Source organism: Camelus ferus, chromosome 27 (assembly GCF_009834535.1).
Source record: "Camelus ferus isolate YT-003-E chromosome 27, BCGSAC_Cfer_1.0, whole genome shotgun sequence".
In the NCBI taxonomy this organism is placed as follows: Eukaryota; Metazoa; Chordata; class Mammalia; order Artiodactyla; family Camelidae; genus Camelus; species Camelus ferus.
In genome coordinates this window covers 23,917,152-23,930,940 of record NC_045722.1, presented here as the reverse complement: position 1 = coordinate 23,930,940, position 13,789 = coordinate 23,917,152, and the positions used below count along the sequence as shown (strand labels likewise).

General features: G+C 49.2%; 1 protein-coding gene across 6 annotated transcripts in view; it reads left to right on the top strand.

Annotated features, from left to right (window-relative positions):
* OTUD7A (OTU deubiquitinase 7A) overlaps window positions 1-13,789 on the top strand; it is a 209,134-nt gene that overhangs the window by 11,369 nt on the left and 183,976 nt on the right. For 4 of the 6 annotated variants that reach the window (XM_032469189.1, XM_032469188.1, XM_032469190.1 and 1 more), the window contains exon 1: window positions 9,833-11,107. The exons of the other annotated variants lie outside the window; for them this stretch is intronic. The gene's annotated coding sequence lies outside the window, so the exon portion shown is untranslated. Of the gene's footprint in view, window positions 1-9,832; window positions 11,108-13,789 lie in introns of those variants that run through there. 6 annotated transcript variants of the gene reach the window in all.

The window sequence follows — 13,789 nt, the reverse complement described above, 5'->3', positions numbered from 1 at the left end:
TGTTTTGGGGAAACTTTTTATAAAACATGTGCCTTAAGGCATACTGAAGTCTAGAAAGACAAAACTAATACAGAGCTGGCCAAATCCCGTCCGCAGCCCCCACTGTCTTTCCTGTGCCTGCAGGAAGGTGGGAGGGCAGGGATGTCTCCATGGAAATCCATGGAAACAGGACCTTATTATGTTTTTTACTCTTTTTCCTTTGCTTATTCAGTTTTTAAGTGAAATCCAGTGTTTGCACAGGTTAAAAGAACTCAAACAAAATGCGAGTATGTAGTAAAATATGAGTCATTTTCTTACCCCAGCCCCTGTCCCTCTCAAGAGGCACCGCTGCTGATCGCTCCTGTGTATCTTTCTAGAAATATTCTCTGGATGCTGTGTTTGCTCACTGCCTTGAGTGGTGTCAGCTCAGTTCTGCCTTGAAAGATGATGAAATTCATGCACACCCTTCTCTCCAGCCCCCTCCCACTTCTCCTGTCTTGTTTATGTTACCCTCCCTTACACTGGACACATGTCTCTCTCATGGGTAACCTCAGTTTCCACAGTTACATGGTCTCAGTGCTGCCAAATGCAAACTAACGTTTGAGGCCAAAGAAACTGAACGAAGCGTCGGAGTCTGAAGCAGAGAAAGGTTTACTGCAGGGCTGAGCAAGAAGGACCGGGTGGCTTTTACCCAAGAAAACCCCAAACTCCCTGAAAGGTTTCACCATTGGGTGATGGTTTTTAGCATCTGAAAAACTTGGGAAATGTGCATGAGATTCTATGATCTGGTACTTCAGGGAGGAGCTGCAGCAGAGGATGCAGGGAGGGGTCTGACCCTGGAAGGCCCCACGGGGTCCTGCCTGGTTGTACCAGGACTACACTGAGGTGGATTCCAGCATCACACAGTACTAATCCTTTATCTGTAATTCTAGAAGAATTAATTCCCAAGGCCTTTCTTTCCCTTCCTCTCCCAGTCGTTGGAGCTCACTGTAGAAACCCCGCTTCCTTCCTGGATGGCTTACAACACCCAGCTGGAGAGTTTCTGCAAGCTTCAAAATCTCTCTGGCATGAAGAGAAAACTCTTGAGTCACGTTGTTTCCTTTAAAACTTGACAGAAATAGTTCTGCCGCGTAGCACTGAGCATCACGGTGGAGAAATTTGAACTCAAGCCTGCTTTCTGCCTGGCTGTTCATAGGATTCTTTGAGTTCAGAGACATCACGGGGCTGTTTCTGGAGGCTGAGCTGACTGGATCACTTGCTTTTACGCTGAGCGCGGTATTCCCTAGCAACTGACAGAGACGCGTAGCTCTGTGTGTGCAGTGCTTCTTCTGTGTCTTCTCTCTGTCGTCTCTTGGATAAACTTCCTGTTTTCGCATCCTTTGCCACTTCATTTTCTTGTCTCTTTGTTCAGTTGACTGTGTCTGTTCTATTTCTTCATGGCTTCTCATGTGGTCATTACCCTACCCCATTTATTTGCTTTTTCTCCATTTCTTTCCCAAGCTCTCTCTGTTGCTTTGTAATCTCTTCTTTGATTTTTAAAAATCTTACTCAGAGACTATGGTCAGTAGGATAATGGCCCCTCAAGGATATCAATATTGTAACAGAGCAGGACCCCGTGGGGCCTTCCCTGGACAGACCTCTCCCCCATATCCTCTGCTGTAGCTCCTCTCTGAAGTACCCAGATAATAGTATCACATGCAGATTTCCTGAGTTTTTCAGATGCTAAAAGCTGTCACCCAGTAGAAGAAATTAACTACTTGATGATCATGAGCACATGGCCCCCAGACCTTCCGGTATGTAAGGATGGATCACCATCAACCCATCAGAGAGCCGTGCACAGCTGATCACAGACCCTGGGACTCACCCCCCTCCCCAACCTGGCCTTTAAAAATGCTTTGCTGAAACCCTTTGGAGAGTTTGAGGGTTTTTTTTTTTTTTAGCATGAGCCACTCAATCTCCTTGCTTGGCCCTGCAATAAACCTTTCTCTGCTCCAAACTCTGACGTTTCAGTTTGTTTGGCCTCACGTGCGTCAGGCACAGGAACTTGCATTCGGTAACAATTTCCTGATCTCCAGAACCCGTGAGTATGTTCCCTGACATGGAAGAGGAGAATTGGAAGTGGAAAAAAATAAAATTGAGTATGGAGGTAAGGTTGCTACCCAGAAGGATCTTTAAAAGTAAAAGAAGGAAAACCAGGAGGGAGGGTATAGCTCAGTGGTAGAGCGTGTGCTTAGCATGCATGAGGTCCTGGGTTCAGTCTCCAGTAACTCCACTAAGAAATCAATAAATCTAATTACCTCCCCCGAAAACGATTTTTTCTTAATTAAAAAAATAGAAAAACATCACTTATTTGGAACAAAATTAAAAAAAAAAAAAAAAGAAAACCAGAGCAGTGTCAGAATGAGAAAGACTGGTCCTGATGTTGTTGGAGGTGAAAGACCATGAAATGCACGTGTGTGGCCTCCAGCCTGGATACGGCAAGGAAAAAGGTGGATGGAAAGCTAACCCCCAAACTTGTTCCTGCCCCAACCCCTAGAACCTTAGAATAGTTACTTTATATGGTAAAGGGGACTTGGCAGATGTGATTAAATTAAGAATCTTAAAATGGAGAGATTAGCTTGAATTATCCAAGTGGGTCTTCTGTGACTCCAAGGGAGGCCAGAGGGGCACAGTCAAACTGGATGTGACCATGGAAACGGCAGTCAGGTCATATGGCTCCCAGAAGGGGACCAGCAGCCCTGAGAAACTGTAAAAGACGGGGAGCAGAATCTTCCCTGGAGCCTCCAGAAGGAACACCATCCTGCACTAGCTTGATTTTAGCCCAAGGAGACCCATGTCAGATGTCTGACCTCCAGAACTATAGGGCAAATACATTTCTGTGGTTTTGTAACCGAACAGGACCCTGGGGGGCCTTCCAGGGTCAGACCCCTCTCCCTGTATCCTCTGCTGCAGCTCCTCTCTGAAGCACCCAGATAATAGTATCTCATGTGTATTTCCTGAGTTTTTCATATGCTTAAAGCCACCACCAAAGGGAAGAAATTAACTACTTGATCGAGGGCGCATTGCCCCAAGACCTTCTGGAGCCTGGGGGGTTGATGGTGTTGACCGCCATGTTCCCTCCACCCGAACTTGCCTTTGGTAAGAGTTTTAAGCCAACACGGTTGTGGTGATTTGTTTCAGCAGTAATAGGAAACTTCCTGAGGCTATGCGGAATATGTTACTAAAAAGGCTCTTCCTCTGTTTTCCTTATGAGGCTTTCCTGGTGGGTCTGCATTGGCTGACCCTCACACCCCCCCCCCATCATTTCTCTGCCTGATTTCCCAGCTGGTTACTACGCGATTTTAGTCAGTTCTTTTGTTGAAGGATGGGGGTCGGGGTGCAGGGCATTTCAAATTCATGGTCTGAAATACAATTTCTCCAGATGTATTCCGTTTGCCCAGCAAGGGCTGTGTTCCCCAGATTTCCATGTTTAAACTGAGTGTTGCTGCCACGTTTAACGGATGTTTCTGTCTCGTACTTCTTGCGCGCCTTTCTGTGTGAGGCCAAGCCCACAGGCCATGGCCTGCTCAGTGGCTGCACTTGCACGCCCACGTGATCCTTTATGACCAGCCACAACAGGGTCTGCGTCTCCCCCAGGGGGCCGAGGCGGGCGCTGGCTTGCTGTGTCCATTCCTGACTCGACTGGGCTGGTTTACCCAGGACTGTGTGCTTTCCACTAGTGTTACCGAAGGCAAGTTCATTTGCCTGCCACACCACGAGGCCAAACAAACTGAAACATTGAAGTTTGGAGCAGAGAAAGTTTTATTTCAGGGCTGAGCAAGGAGGATGGGGCTGCTCATGCCTAAGAAAGCCCCAAGCTCTCTGAAGGATTTCAGCAAACCATATTTAAAGGCCAGGTAAGGGAGAGGGAGTCGCAGGGTATGTGATCAGCTCATGCACAGTCCTCTGGTTGGTTGATGTGGAGGGAACAGGGCATCAACACCATCAACCCCCAGGCGCCAGAAGGTCTGAGGGCAATGTGCCCTCAATCATCAAGTAGTTAATTTCTTCCCTTTGGTGGTGGTTGTAAGCCTTTGAAAAACTCAGGAAATACACATGAGATACTGTTATCTGGGCACTTCAGAGAGGAGCTGCAGCAGAGAACAGGGAAAGGGGTCTGACCCTGGAAGGCCCCCCCAGGATCCTACTCGGTTACACTAGTGTCTGTTCTCTTTTCTTTTTTTTTTTTTTTAATTTCATTTTTTATTGAAGTGTAGTTGATTACAATGTTAGTTTCAGGCATACAGCAAAGCGATGCAGTTATACACACAAACATATACATGTATTTTCAGATTCTTTTCCATTATAGTTTATTACAAGAAATCAAATATAGTTCCCGGTGCTGTGCAGTTGGTCCTTGTTGATTATCCATTTTACATACGGTAGTTTGTATCTGCTAATCCCAGACTCCTAATTTATCCCTCTCCCCGACTTTCCTCTTTGGTAACCATAGTTTGTTTTCTGTGTCCATGAGTCTTTTCTGGTTTGTAAATAAAATTTGTATCTCTTTTTAGATTCCACATACAAGTGATGTCATACGATATTTACCTTTTTCTAGTGTCTTGTCTCCTTGATTTGTTGAAAATGGACTGTATTTCTAGTTCTCTCTCTCCCTTCTCCCTTCTGAGGGCTTTTAAAGAAAGTGTGGAGGAGTGAACTAGTCACTGGAAGCTGCTGTCTGGTGGACAGTTGTGTAGATGCTGAGGGGTTTTGCTTATAATCTTTGGGGAACCCCTTGTGGTTTGAGGAAGAGAATGGGTCACCGTTCCTCATGGGGGCTGCGCGTTGTTTAGCATTTTTTACTCTGGGGGTCTTTTTCCAAGAAGAGTTTTTGTTTTACTCCAGAACACTTTTTGATAAAAGTCCTTCTGTTAGATTCAACAAGCTATTGTATTAATGATTTGGCGTCCCCAAGGGCCCCCAGGCTTCACCTGCACAGCAGGTGGGGGACGGAGGCAGACAGGTTTCTCCCTGGACATCTGGCCCAAGCCTGCCCCACCTCCAAGGCCTGAGCCTGCACCTGCCACATCCCAGCAACTCGGGACTCAACTTCCTGTATCTCTGAAATCTGCGCGGCTCTTTGGACATTAATCCGTAAGGCCTTGAATGAGCACTTGCTGCTTGAATCACTAATGAATATTAAATTAATGGTGTAATCCCTAAGCAGTGAGAATAGCCGTTGATGATTGCCACGTGCTTTTCCGACATGATCAAGGTTAAATTTCACAGCCATCCTGGGAGGTGGGTGTCACTGCTCATCCCCACTCGACCAAGGAGCCGAGCACAGGATGCCTGTTGTCTCTCTTATGAAGCACAAGCTGCCTTCACAAACATCAGACCTACTGCTTTGCACCCAGGAGGTGTGCACTTAACTTTGTTGGATCAGGTTGGCACTTACGAACTTCTTGCCTTCTTTTATGAGCTCTTAGTGCATGCAAATCTGTTGTCCCCAAAAATGTTTTGAAACAGCTTGCTTGAAGTAATCTAAGATACGTGTGTTTTAAATGTTCAGTTTTAGATGGACTATGTTAGCAACCGTCCATTTTGCACCCTCTGTCTTCCAAAGGCAGCTTGAAAGTGGGAAGTCCTAAATCTTGAGGAATGAGAGTCCATGCAGACTTCACCCCAGCCAGGCCCACTCCGGGCTGCCCTGCGCACGCCCGGCCGCCGCGTTTCATTGCCCCTGTGATGCCTGCCAAAAAGGGGTGTCGAAGGAAGAGGGCGCCTGCACTCTCTGTCTTCAGTTGCTGGGAGAGTAACCCACCACGCACTAAAAAGATAGTAAACTGAAGTCTCTAAGTACTTTTCTTCTTCTCTGCCTGCCTTCCGGTTTGTAGGGTACACGGGATGTCATCTTGGGGATGAGTAACTGGCAGACGGTGGCTTCAGAGAGGCCAGTGGGGCCAAGCCCTGCATCCCTGCTGATGAGAGGCCAGCAGTGCCTGAGAATCAGATGAAATGCCTGTTGTGCTGTTGCCAGTGTGGAGGAAGGACAGGCTGTCCCTGGCGTCTGAGAAGGACCAGGTCCTGGGGTCACCTGTACAACCAGAATGTGTGAGCCCTGCAGAAAGTAGCCTTCCTGAAGCTTTTTTGGACACTGGGAAGATGAGAACCATCCACCTGTCAGCTCCTCTTGGCCTCCCCAAGCCTGACTCATGTCTGGGATCAGCTCTGTGACATTAGCTCTTCAAAGATCGCCGGCTTCCACTTCCCTCTCTTCTTTCCTCTTCCAGTTTGTCATGTCTTGGTCTCTTTTGTTCCATCATCCAGATTTTTCAGCGATTGTCTCGCATTATGCCTGCATCCAGCCCCCTCTGTGCACTCAGGGTACTTTCCTCAGTGCTGACTTCCACTTTCCTAATCTGTCCTCTACCCAGCCCACATCACATCCACTGTAAAGACCAGCCATTGCTTTTTGATTTCTGTGATTGGTACTCATTTCCATAAATTCTCTTAATTTGGTCTTTTGAAAAGGTATCTGGTTGTTTACTTAGGGTTTTCATCATTTTAAAAAAATGCTTGGAATCCATCATTGAAAATAGTATGTTATGGTCTGTGAGTAATAATTTGTTACCTGAACTTCTTGGTGGTGTGAGTTGGGGGTTTTTGTCTGGTCTCATTGTTTGCTGGATCTGCTGGCCTGTTCCTGAGTTGCTTCGTCTTGTGTTTTCTCACTGGATTGCAGCCTCATCTTCACTTGGCTTCAGGGTACGCACATCTGAGCAATGAGATTGTGTTTGCTTCTGTCAGATCCCCAGGGGGACTATGAGTGCAGGGTCACCTTGCATGTAACTCCTGGTGGTTTTGGAGATGGTGACTGTGCCAGCCGAAGGCCCTCTGAGCCTTTGTCCTTTATGCCATGCAGCTTGCAGCGAGGACTGTGGAAGTGCTTTGTGTATGATGGGGATGCAGTCAGGACAGGGATAGCCACACCACACAGGTCCCGGCTCCCCCTGAGGTCGGAAATAGCTTGGAGCATGGAGCCACTAAAGGACAGGGCGGTGACCAGTACACCTGTGTGACAAGGCCTCAGGATGCCTGGAGAATGGTTTTCTGACAGCATTCAGTCTTGGCTAGAACAGCATTGACCCCACTAGAGGGCTCTCGGCCATGCAGAGGCACAGGCCTGGCAGCCCCTTCCCAGCTGGGTGTGCAGCATTTTCTGGAAGCTTGCTTGTTTGCTTCTGTTTATCATATCAACAAAACGCAAAGCAGTGGGTGTCGGGGAGCCCAGGACATCTCAGGTGTGAGTGCTGAGTCAGTGCAGAGGAGGAAGGCAGTCTGTACCCTGATAGCCGGAATGTTCTGGGGCCTGTTGTGCGGATGGTATCTGTGGTTTCAACTATAGAAAACTTTTTAAAAAGCACAACACATTTTAGAGTGTTGTCTACGACTGGGAACCATTACTTGAAGCTCAGGGTTAGATGCTGCCCCCAGGCAGACTGTTCCTTCCCCACCCCTGGTCCAGGTACGCTGCAGTACCCAGCTGTGTGGCCACATCTCAGCTGCTGGCTTCCCCACCCTCCCCGAAATGCTGAACAGAGCCGTCCCTTTAAGCACCAACCCCTGCCTGCCCCATGACACCTTTCATGGTTTCCCCGCTCGGGGCACCTGTAAGCCGTGCCCTACGTCACTGAGTCTGTGCTCTCCCCGGAGCTCTGCAGTTAGAGTCCTGGCCCCTGAGGGCAGGTTGCAGGTCTTCACGTGCTGGTGAATCTCACCCACAAGACGCCTGCTTGTGGTGGCTGTGCTTCTCACAGTCATGACATTGGAGGAGCTCCTTAGATTTCCCAAAGAAGGTGCTTACCTGTGTTGTAAGCCCTTGCACCATTCGTGCCCCCATAAAGCCTTGCAGAACCACCCCCACCACACACACGCATAGTAGATTTGGGAGTCTGAGGAATTTGGTTGCTTCCCTCGAGTGTAGTTCTCATCGCCGAGTCACTGTGACCTGGGGTCCTGACCTGGGGTCTTCACAGATGACCCTCTCCTCCTGGTGTGAAGTGTGGGGACGTGGCTAGTTGGTGGAGGGTGGCGCCGTAGTCCCGTCCTCTTTGTTCGTTTCCGTCATCCACTCAGCGGTGGGCAAGTCCAGGCATGTCTTCCGCATGTTGGGAATGAGGGGGCACTGTCTTAGGAGCACACAGCACCGATCGCCTGTACAGCTGACCCTCTGTATCGTGGGTTCTGCATCCCTGCAGTCAACCAACCACAATCTAAAATATTCTTTTAAATATTGCCGAAAGTAAAACTTGAACTTACGGTAGGTACTCCAGCAACTATTTGCATAACATGTACATTGGTATTTACCACTATTTACAAAGCATTTACATTGTATTAGGTATTATAAGTAATCTAAGGATGGTTTAAAGAAGACAGGAGGAAGTGCAGTAGATTGTATGCAAATACTACACCATTTTACATAAGGGACTAGGGAGCATCCATGGGTTTTGGTATCCTCAGGAGTCCTAGAAGCAATCCCCCACAGATACTGAGGGGTGACTGTATTTACTCTTGGAAGATTTGAAAGGGTCATGCATCAGTGTAAAATGTCCCCAGGTGTCCCCGTTACATCTTGAACTTTCTCTGAGTCTGATCACCTCTGCAGACCCAACACATGTGCAGCCCAGTCCACCCAGAAGGGATGTCAGACCTGCTAGGCCTCCTGCTTCCTCATCGTAGCCTGAGGGGAGGGCGGGGGCAGGCTCTGCGGTGTCCCCTCCCAGCTAGGAACAGTGGGGCGACCTCAGCATTTTATTGACGCTGTCTCTGCATTTAATTTTTTGCAAAGTTGTGCTGCCCGTGGCTTTGTGTCATCTCATTCATTCAGCAGACGTTTTGTCTCGATATTCTCTTTCTCATGAAAGTAGCAAATACCCTTTGGAAGAATACCCATTGGAGAAGTCACCGTGTGCAAAGAACGGTTCTTCAGGTTTGCTTTCCTCTCTGCCTGATGGCATTATTTCTTGAACCTTTTCCATGTACATTACTAGACATCATTAAACTGAGGTTTCTGTGGCCACATGGCGCTGCGTTGGCTGAACGTGCTGTAGTCAGGGAACCGATCATCGATCGAGGGCTCCCTGTGGGCTGGGCGCCGGCTCTGCGGTGGACAGGCTCCAGGTGGAGCGATGTGTTGTGGCAGGTCACCGCACACAAGAGAGCCCGTTCTTGGTCCTGACAGAGTTCTCCTTTTAGTCCCGTTTTTCTGGGGTTCGAGGGCCTCTTGCTGATTTTACTCAGATCTCTGTCATCCACGATCATTCCAGCTTTCTGAACTTAGTCGCTAGCAGTAAACCCAAGGAACTGGTGATTCCACATCCTTCCCCCACGAGCCTCCACCAAAATAAAAGACCTTTTGGGCCACAGACAGAACAGCGGCCACCCGGTGGGGCCAACTCAGCCCACCCAGAGAGGTGGAGTGGCTCAGATTCCTAAGATGAGGATTCCTGGGGATTTGAATTGTGAAATATGGAAGAAGTCAGACACCTGGGGCTGAGAGGAGAGGCTGAGAAGATGGGAGCTAGAGAGAGTCTGGAGGGACTGCGACCAATCCCTGGAGGGCTGCAGGGAAGAATGGACCAGAGCAGCAGCACTGCAGGGGCAAGAGGCAGGAGAGTCAGTCCCGCAGAGGCAGAGCCGGGGCTGGGAATGAGGAGCAGGAGGGAGCACTCTCCCCTCCCTCCCCCAGCTCCTCCCTCTCTCCTCCTCCCTCCGCTCAGGAGCCTCTTCTGTTCCACCCCACCCTCGAGTGGAGAGGTCCAGGGCAGGTGGGGCAGGTTATGTGCAGACCTCAGGGCAGCAGATGTATGCTTGCTGTCCAGGGTGGTGGAGAAGGATGACCTATCCAAAAGCCCTGCTTTGTGAAATTATTATTGTTTGAAAGCAGGCAGGAAGATGGAAATGGGAGGGATATTGTGGGCTGTCTCAGGAGCCCAGCACTGAGCCCTCCTGCAGGCCGTGAAGGGAGAGAGTGTGTGCAGGAGACTGGACGCCTGGCTTGCAGTGGGAAAGCGGGGTCTCTGGGCTTCACATGTGCTGCTCTGTAAGTGGTGGCCCCGTCCAGTGAGGCAACAGTGAGACCACGGATGGCACCCTAGTCGGTGAGCAAGGGCCCCTAGTGCACCTGCAGGACATGTGGGGGATGAGCAGGTGGTCCCTGCCCCTGGCCTCCTTCCACGGGGCTCGCCTGTCTACCTGTTACTAGCTCTATCCTTCGTGCAAGGCTGGGAGGGTTTAATTTGGAATTTAATATTTCTTACTTAGCAAAGCAAACTCTGTATGAATCTTTAACCCTTGGGGGGGACCCTCTGTGGTCCCATAAGTTCTGGGAGTCCCCAGGCTGTGTGTCAGGACCCCAGGAAACAGGCAGATGCGGCTGTATCAGGTTGGAGAGGCCCCAGAAAGTCACTGGGAAGGGGGGCTGTGGAACTGTTTGTGGCTCCTGGTTTCCTTTTCTGTTGCATTTTGTGCTGTGGGATGGGGGCCTGGACCACCAAAGGTCAGAGGGTTCAGACAGAGGGGTCTCTACCTCAGGGGTCCAGACAGGGAGAGGCCTCGCAGGAGGCAGGGGTGGGCCCTTCTCCCTGTCCACGCGGCCCCGGCTCAGGGCCTGAGGGTAAAGGAGAACTCGGGTCCTTGTGAAAGATGTTTCCAGGGGACGAGCTGGTGACGGAGGGTCAGCACCGAGGGGATTAACTGGCTCTGATTTGGAAGCTCCGGGGTGTGTCCCGCTCACCGCTGGGCTGGGCTGTCATCAGGCCATGTGTCAGCTGGAGCTCTGTGACCCCAGGACCTCCCAGCCCGTAGAGCAGCCTTGGTGTGAGCTCGGACCACCCAGCCCCTCTGCCCTGGGGTGGAGGATGCTCCCGGGCCTCCCACTGCATGGGACGGGCTGGCCCTGCCCATCCTTAAACTGTTTTGTTTGAGTCACAGGACAGAAATAAATAAACAGGCCAAAAAGGATGACTGTGACACAGCCAGGGTTTGTGCGCTGTCGCGAAGCCCAGCAAGGGCCCATCTGCGACGCTGGGCAGATGTTTGCAGAAAACGCGGTCTTTGCCTGCCCGAAGCCTGTCAAGTGGACACGGTACCGACTTTCGTTTTCAGTTGTAAATTTTTTTTCACATTCTTTTTTTTTCTCTTTATTTCTTTTTGAAGTATAGTTGATTTACAATGTGTTAGTTTCTGGTGTACAGCAAAGTGATTTAGTTATACGTGTGTGTGTGTGTAAATATATATATATATATATATTCCTTTTCACATTCTTTTTCATTATAGGCTATTACAAGGTATTGAATATAGTTCCCTGTGCTGTACAGTAGGACCTTGCTGTTTATCTATTTTATATATACTAGTCAGTATTTGCAAACCCCAAACTCCCAATTTATTCCTGCACCCCTGTTCTGGTTTGGTAACCATAAGTTTGTTTTCTATGCCTGTGAGTCTGTTTCTTTTTTGTAAATAAGTTCATTTGTATCATAATTCAGATTCCACACATAAGTGATATCATATGGTATTTCTCTTTCTCTAACCTTGAAGTTGTACATTTTTAAAGGAAGAGCTGGACACCTAGCACAGGCAGAAAGAAATCCCCATCAGAACATGTTTTGAAGAGAGCAGATTGATGAAGGCCCCATTGTAGTTTTTATTTTCAAGGAAAATGTTTTGAAAATTCCCACGGAGGCTGGAAACTTCCAAGAGAAATCGCCCCAGGAGATGGTGAGATTTGATTCCATGGCCCTTGGGCATTTTTCTAGGATATTATCCCCCTCAGCCGTCTGGTGGGTGGTCCTGGGGGACAGGGGGCAGGGCGGCCAGGCATGGATGGCCTCTCTTTCCTTATTTCCCTGGTTGCACGAGGCCTGAGGTCTGCACAGCCATGGTGTGAGGTTGGACATGTACCCAGGGCTCCAGGTTAGACATCCTTAGCGCCCTCCTTCAGGTACCAGAAGCATTAATTGCAATGCATGTCACGTTAGCGTTTGGGATCTTTGGGTGCAGGTAGCAAAGGTAAACCCCTCTTTGGGAACGCAGTGAGTTTGGGGTTCTCTTCTGTTCCACTGTTGCTTAAGTCATGAGAGACCTGTTTTAAGTAGGGAAGCAACGATGTCATCTACAGGCACGCTCCCGGCACTAAGTAGGTCAGGGTTTTGTCACAGTTTTGACGAGATCACAGGTGAGTCATTGCAAATTTGGAGAGTCATGAATCTTGTCAGAATCTGAAGTGCATTTGCAAACAGCCTGCCTGAGTTCCTGGCCTGTGGAGTGTCCTCTCATTCCCCGCTACCTCCACCCAGTGAGGCACAGTCTCGGCTGAAACCAGCCTCAGAGGGCAGGGTGCCTGGTGCACCCCCCGGGACTTGCCCTCACTGCTGGTGGAGAACAGTCCATCCTCTTCCCTGCTGGGCTGGCAGGAAAAACCAAGTCCTGGGAGCGGACGAGAGCATCACCCCCGCTCCCTGACTTACAGGTTTTCCTACAAGCACAGCCTCACTCAGGCAGGTGCACAGCACGAGCACACAGTTTGACCAATGTTCACAAACTGAGCGCACACCTGTAACCACGCCCAGATCCAGACACAGATCACACCGCCACCTGGGAACTGCTGTCCTCAGGCCACAGACTCACAGGATGGCTGCCCTGGAATGTGGCTTCTGCTGGACCCTCGGTTGCATTTCTCTGGGGGCCTACCTGGGAGGGAAGGTGCTGGGTCCCAGGGATGCTGAGCTTCTGTTGAGGAGACACTCTGGCTTTCTGAGAAGGCACTCTCCCCAGCAGGCAGAAGCCAGGATGTGGTTTTCCAGGTAGAGCGAGTCACGTGACGATGGCAGTAGAGTTCATTTGGGTTGATATGGGTTCAGGTGAGGATCTAAAGGCACTTCAGGAATCAGTTATTCTTCCTCATCTGGGAGGAGAGGGTTGGTCTTTGTAGAGGTGACTTCTGCATTGAAAGGAGAAATTTGCATTCCAGCGTCTGCTTGTGCGGGTTTTTCTCCCTACGCTCAGATTACGTCGTCCACCTGCCCTGACAAGCCCACTCCGTGCGGGGGATGGAGCACGACTGAAGCCCGGCTTTGGTCAGCTTTGCCTCTCACAGCCCCTGAGGTGAGGCGAGCAGGGAGCGTTACCTCTTGCCACAGATGATGCAACTGAAGGTCAAGTACTTGGTCCCAGGTCTCAACATAAGAAAAGGGGGCCTGGCCTCTAACTTCTGGCTACAAACCCCATGATACTCTGCCTCACGCCAGCCCCTTCCTCTGGTAGCAGAGAATTTAAATGTGTGCTTTATTTTACAGCAATTATTAGTCGATTTAGTAAGCATCTGGCTCCTTTGGGCTGGGCCAGGTTGTGCCTACGACCTTGATCCTGCACACGTGATGGTAAACCTCGTGGTGGTGGCGGCAGGACAGACTCGTCTATCAGGTGGTCCCATCAGTGTGAAGCCGTCGCAAGCCTGTCATTTTGGGTGTCCCTTGATGTGCTAGTTCGTACAGATGCTAAAAAGTTATTTTAGGAAATTCAGGTAATGGGCTGTAGTCAGTCAAGTAATGTGGAAGCTAAATCTTCGAGGACATTTTGGCAGTGGTACAGATTCTTTTAAAATTGAAGTATAGTTGATTTACGGTGTTGTGTTAGTTTCTGGTGTACAGCATAGCGATTCAATCATATAAATATATATATATATATATATATATATATATATATATATATATATATATATTTTCTTCTTATTCTTTTTCATTATAGGTTATTACCAGCTATTGAATAT